Source organism: Nicotiana attenuata, unplaced genomic scaffold (genome assembly GCF_001879085.1).
Source record: "Nicotiana attenuata strain UT unplaced genomic scaffold, NIATTr2, whole genome shotgun sequence".
Taxonomy (NCBI): Eukaryota; Viridiplantae; Streptophyta; class Magnoliopsida; order Solanales; family Solanaceae; genus Nicotiana; species Nicotiana attenuata.
Window position 1 is genome coordinate 402,323 of NW_017670262.1, and position 7,095 is coordinate 409,417.

The window sequence follows — 7,095 nt, forward strand, 5'->3', positions numbered from 1 at the left end:
CAGGTCATCGTGGTGGGTCATCTGGCCATGGTTCTCACAGTTCACACCAGGGTCACTCGTCTCTCAGTGCTCTTCCAGCTCAGAGTTCGACTCAAGCACCATCAGTCCAGGGCTCATCTATGCCTGGTTTTTCTAGTGGGCATCCCGGTGCGCGGGGCTCCCTCCAGTCCCCACCGCCATTTGCCGCGAGAGGTTTCTTCGAGTGTGGAGATTTGGGTCACATCAAGAGGTTTTGTCCCTGTCTTACGGGAGGATCATCCCAGCAGAGGAGCTAGCCTTCAGCTTTAGCACCAGCTGCTTCTCCACCCGCTCAGTCGGCTAGGGGTGGAGGTCAGTCAGCTAGGGGTCGCCCTAGAGGGGGAGGCCGGTCAGGTGGTGGCCAGGCCCGTTTCTATGCTCTTCCAGCCAGACCAGATGCTATCGCTTCATATGCTGTGATCACAGGTATTATCTCAGTCTGCCGCAGAGATGCCTCTATATTATTTGATCCCGGTTCTACTTTTTCTTATGTGTTATCATATTTTTCCCATTATTTGGATACGCCCTGCGAGTCTCTCATTTTGTCTGTTCATGTCTCTACTCCGGTGGGCAATATTGTTGTGGTAGACCGTGTATACAGGTCGTGCATTATGTCTATTGGGGTCTTGAGACCCGAGTGGATCTTCTGTTACTTTGTATGGTGGACTTTGACGTGATATTGGGTATGGATTAGTTATCTCCGTGTCGAGCTATTTTGGATTGTCATGCCAAGACAGTGACTTTAGCTATGCCGGGTGTGCCACGAATTGAGTGGTGAGGTTTGTCTGATTATGTTCCCGTCAGGGTAATCTCATTCTTGAAGTCCCAGCATATGGTTGGGAAAGGTTGTCTTTCATACTTAGCATTTGTGAGGGATGTCAGTGAAGAGACTCCCAGCATCGCTTCTGACCCAATTGTGAGGGATTTTCCCGATGTGTTTCCTGCAGATCTGATGAGCATGCCACCGGACAGGGATATTGATTTTGGTATTGACCTGGTGCCGGGCACTCAACCTATTTCTATTCCACCGTATCGCATGGCAACAACGGAGTTGAAGGAGTTGAAGGAGCAGCTTTAGGAACTCCTTGATAAGGGGTTTATTCGGCCTAGTGTTTCGCCTTAGGGTGCGCCGGTTCTATTTGTGAAGAAGAAGGATGGCACGATGAGGATGTGCATTGATTACAGGTAGTTGAACAAAGTAAAAATTAAGAACAAGTATCCTTTGCCTCGCATTGATGATTTATTTGACATGCTTCAGGGAGCGAGAGTGTTCTCCAAGATTGATCTCCATTCAGGGTATCACCAGTTGAAGATCACGGACTCGGATATTCTTAAGACAGCTTTCAGGACCCAGTATGGTCACTATGAGTTCCTTGTGATGTCTTTTGGGCTGACCAATGCCCCAGCAGCGTTCATGCATTTGATGAACAGCGTGTTCCGGCTGTATCTCGACTCGTTCGTCATAGTTTTTATTGATGATATTTTGGTACACTCGCGTAGTCAGGAGGAGCGCGTGGATCATTTGAGAGTGGTATTGCAGAGATTGAGGGAGGAGAAGCTTTATGCAAAGTTCTCCAAATGTGAGTTTTGGCTCAGTTTAGTGACTTTCTTGGGGAACGTGGTGTCTAGCGGGAGTATTCAGGTTGATCCAAAGAAGATAGAGGCGGTTTAGAGTTGGCCCAGGCCGTCCTCAGCCACAGAGATTCGCAATTTTCTTTGGTTGGTGGATTATTATCGTCGGTTCGTGCAGGGATTTTCATCTATTGCATCACCCTTGACCAAGTTAACTCAGAAGGGTGCTCCATTTCAGTTGTCGGATGAGTGTGAGGCGAGCTATCAGAAGCTCAAGACTACCTTGACCACAGCTCCAGTGTTAGTTTTGCCATCAGCTTCAGGTTCATATACAGTGTATTGTGATGCTTCGAGAGTGGGTATTGGATGTGTGTTGATGCAGGAGGGTAGAGTTATTGCTTATGCTTCTCGGCAGTTGAAGCCCCATGAGAAAAACTACCCCGTTCATGATTTAGAATTGGCTGCCATTGATCACGCGTTGAAGATTTGGAGGCATTACTTGTATTGTGTGTCTTGTGAGGTGTTTACTGATCATCGTAGCCTCCAGCACTTGTTCAAACAGAAGGATCTCAATTTGAGGCAGCGGAGATGGTTAGAGCTGTTGAAGGATTATGACATCACTATCTTATATCATCCGGGAAAGGCCAATGTAGTGGCTAATGCCTTGAGCAGAAAGGCGGTGAGTATGGGCAGTTTGGCATATATTCCTGTTGGGGAGAGACCTCTTGCAGTTGATGTTCAGGCTTTGGCCAATCGGTTCGTGAGGTTGGATATTTCGGAGCCCAGTCGGGTATTAGCTTGTGTGATTTCTCGGTCTTCCTTATTTGATCGCATCAGAGAACGCCAGTATGATGATCCTCACTTGCTTGTCCTTAAGGACATCGTTCAGCATATCGATGCCAGAGATGTGACTATTGGTGATGATGGGGTATTGAGGATGCAGGGCCGAATATGCGTGCCTAATGTTGATGGACTTCGGGAGTTGATTCTGCAGGAGGCGCATAGCTCGCGATATTCTATTCATCCGGGTGCCGCAAAGATGTATTAGGATCTGAGACAGCATTATTGGTGGAGGAGGATGAAGAAAGATATTGTGGGGTTCGTAGCTCGGTGTCTCAATTGTCAGCAGGTGAAATATGAGCATCAGAGACCGGGTGGCTTACTTCAGCAGATAGAGATTCCAGAGTGGAAATGGGAGCGGATTACCATGGACTTTGTAGTTGGGCTCCCACGGACTTTGAAGAAGTTGATGCTATTTGGGTGATTGTAGATCGGCTGACCAAGTCCGCACACTTCATTCCTATTTGTACTACCTATTCTTCGGAGCGGGTGGCAGAGATCTATATCCGGGAGATTGTTCGCTTGCATGGTATCCCAATTTCCATCATTTCTGATAGGGGCACTCAGTTTACTTCGCAGTTTTAGAGGGTCGTGCAAAGAGAGTTGGGTACTCAGGTCGAGTTGAGCACAGCTTTTCACCCTCAGACGGACGGGCAGTCCGAGCGCACTATTCAGATATTGGAGGACATGTTGCGCGCTTGTGTGATTGACTTCGGTGGTTCATGGGATCAGTTTCTACCGCTCGCAGAGTTTGCTAATAATAACAGCTATCAGTCAAGTATTCAGATGGCTCCATATGAGGCTCTATATGCGAGACGGTGTAGATCTCCGGTTGGATGGTTCGAGCCGGGCGAGGCCAGGCTTTTGGGTACTGATTTGGTGCAGGATGCTTTAGACAAGGTAAAGATGATTCGGGAGAGGCTCCGTACAGCGCAGTTGTCGCGCCCCCTTTTTTCCTCCCTTTTTACGGGGAAGAAGGTTCGGGGGTTCGACATTTATGGGGGTAGTAACTCATTTCCTTTTGGAAATTGGGTATTTTGAAGAGTCGCCACCTAACGGTTTATGGTGCGTTAGGGAACCCAGAGCGATTAACTCTTGGATTGGTTTGCATTACCAGAGATTTTGGGTAAGGGCTCAAACTAACCTTGAGGGGAAGGTGTTAGGCACCTCTCGCAGTCCACATGGTGGGTCCCGGCCGAACTTATACTTACGAATTAGTTCATTAACAAATAAATAGTTGAAGCCGATGATTGCAAATAAAGCATGTTGGGCATTGTATAACTCAAATAATAAGACAAGAATTTAAACAAGTTGTGTGCATAAAAAAGGGGAAAGTAAAGTCTTCAAGTGAAGAGGATTTGGGAGAGAGGGGTCCTAGGTTGGTTAGCCTATAGGATCATATCAGTACAATGCCCGGTAATTACTCCTTAGGAAGGGGCTACACGTGGCATTAGCGCACCGGTCATCATATCCATATCTACCCGTCCCACCCCTTAATGGTTATTAGCGCAAGTGTTGGGTAGCGATCTCTATTGCGTGCTGTTACCCGTCCCATCTTAATGATCCTGGAGGAAATTTAGGATCTCTACCTATAGGTGGTTCTAGACAGACCCTTAAGGTTTTAAAGGAGAAAATACTAAGGTGACAAGCAAGAACACATAGGACTTTGGCAAATAAAAGCATGAAATAGCAGATAAGGGCTCAAGTTCACCTCCACAGATAATGCATGTAAAACAGCACGACTCAGACACAAATAAAGGCCATATTGTTAATCAGTATCCTAGGACATGATATCTAAGCGAATATCAGAACACATGTAGTTTATAAACTCAGGAGTAGGAGCCCTATCAATTTGCCTACCGATTTTTAAGCCTGTTAGAACGACATTAAGCAGTAAACACAAAGAGGCAGTTTCCAGTTTTATAAGAGATTTGATTACCTAAGGCTTGCCTGGGCGTAGGGTAATGCACAACAATTATCCGAGTTATTAAAATCGTTTAGAAGTTATTTTACCTAAAGCATGTTGTTCTACATGTTGCAAAGATATACAGGATTATGACCGATTTTACTTAAGCAGAATAATCAAACGCGAGACTGTTTTTATGTCCCTTTTTTTTAATGTGTCAGTAGTTCAACTAGGTGTGGCTAAGCGAGTGTGAGCATGATCCTAAAAACAGGGTATCTAATATGCACATAAAATGCAGAATGATTTATATGCAAAATTCCTAAAGCAGGATTTCTAAATGCACAACATGATTGCAGAATTTCCTAAAGCAGGACTTTTGAATGCATAAAAGGTTACAGTATTGTAGAGCATGCGGTCAAGCGTACAAGAGTAGCAATTTTGTTTTAATGCCATTTTATCCTAGAAACAGGATTTCTAAAGAATAGCAAGAATATCAAAATGAAATGTTGAAACAGTAAACTTAAGGACATGATATCTAATGCATGACATGCTTAGAATGTATTGGTCCTAGACATGGATTCTAATGCGCATATAGGAAATGTAAACCTAAGGCATGGTTTCTACCCATTGATATTGATAACATATGTAACTACCCTCCCCTTTTCACTAGCCAACCCCAATGTCTGTTTACCAATAATTATTACAAACCAGATGAACAAATAACATACTGTAGATAAGAAAAATAAGAAGTTACACTATAGGGAGCCTGAAGCAGGCCCAAGTGATTTCCCCAAACCTCCAATAGCCTCAAATGCCAATTTTAAAGACAATATCATTGTCCAGGTGCATCAGAGCTCCCTACGGATCTCAAGGATCCCGGGCAGTGCTCACACCTAGACTTTGTAACCAAATTGAGTAAGTGCAGTGTGGAAGGGCCAGCCTCAGTGTGCCAGAGTTCAGAGGGTTCTCAAGAGGATCCCAAGGCAGTACACACACTGGAGGGGGCAGAACCTAGTGACTTAGGAGTAGAGTGAGAGTGCTTGACAGAGTTTGAAAGGTTTCAGTAGGAAAATAGTGTTAACAAGAGATTTTCTTGAAATAGTTTTGTAAGAAAAGACATAGGGAGTTATTAAATAAGACAATTTTTTTTAAAAAAGGTAAGGTGGCTAACAATCAATCAAACCAAATACAGAACTAGAAGAAGTTCATCCGCACTTCAATACATGGAGTCAAACAGGTGCACACATCCACTTAGGGGTAATGGGGACTTGGGGTATGCATAGGGCACATAGTAAGCACAGATGCACATAGGTACAAAATCAGAGGAGCCTTTAAAGTAGCATGAACTTTTAGAGTTAATACGAAACCAATAGGCTTAGGATAGCCAATTACTTCATACAGGAAGGTGCATGACAGGGATCAGAGAAACATAATCACATTGGGGCACACTAGAAGGGGATCCTAAGGGGGTATAAGTATGCAACAAAGAAGACAGTGAAGTAGACATGTTAATTGCAGGTTGAACAACAAAACCATAGATAGAAGCATATTAGAAACATGACAAATTGAAGTAATAGGAGAAGCATATTGTTTTGGGACTTGAATTGAAATCAGAACATACCAGTAAGGGGATAGTAAACACAAAGTGAAAGAGAACCCAGTAGTTAGCCTTGGCTCGCAGCCGACTGACTCTAGACAGTAGTAAGTAACACAAAAGAGAGCAGAAAGCTTTTAGTGTGAAAGAGAGAATTTTCGAAGCAATGTCCCGTGTCTGTATTAATGAGAGAGTAGGTATATATAGTAGTTCAAAATTAGGTAAAATAAGGCAAGAATCACAATAGTATAGTAATTATGGAACTCGGAACCAATTAGAGCAAAATTAGTACAAGTACTCCTTTAATTTAAGGGAATCAGTTCAAACGGTAAGAATAAGTAACAAATAAGGAAAGAAACCAGTGTACGACTAATAAGGAAAGATTTCAAATATAGTAAGTATAGGGTAAACAATTAGGGCTAAGTACAGAAAAACTCTAATTATGGAGATAGTCAGTAAGAATAAAGTACCAGTGCAGACAAGGTAGGCGAATCAATCAAATTGAATAGAAAGGGTAGGAATCAAAGGTTTAAAGGAAGGTCTTCTAATCAAACCATGAAACAGGGATCCAGAATCAATCAAAGAGAAAGTCATGAGTCATGTTTCAGCATATAAATAGAGTAACATAAGAATAACCAGACATAGCAAACACGAAGGTTAAATAGCACTGATAGAAAGAGGCAAGTCTTGAACAGTCAAGATGAGCACAAGCATATAGGGGTGATATAAAAAACTTAGTAAGAACATATTCGAGGCAAGAGAGTCACAGAAACTCAAACAAGAAGAGGCCAGTTACAAAAATCAAACGAAGAAACCTAGAAAATTAGGGCTTTCAACATAGACGAGTTAAAGATGCGATAAACTCGTAGAATCAGTAAAAATAATACAAGAAATAGAAGTTTAAACACAAAGAATCAGTTAAACAAAGTTTTAAAAGAAGTTCTGAAACCCTAATTTTTAGGAGTCGATGAGAAGTCACCGGAGAAGACCAGAGAAGAGAGGTCGGCGGTTGAAGGAGCTAGGGTTTGGTTGAGTTACTGAGAGATGAGAGGAGATGAGAGAATACAGAGGCGGCGGGTTTGGGAGAATGAGTTAGGGTTAGGGTCGTTTAGGATTAAAAAAGGAAAGGGTTAATACGGGCCGTTGATCTCTTAGATCAACGGCC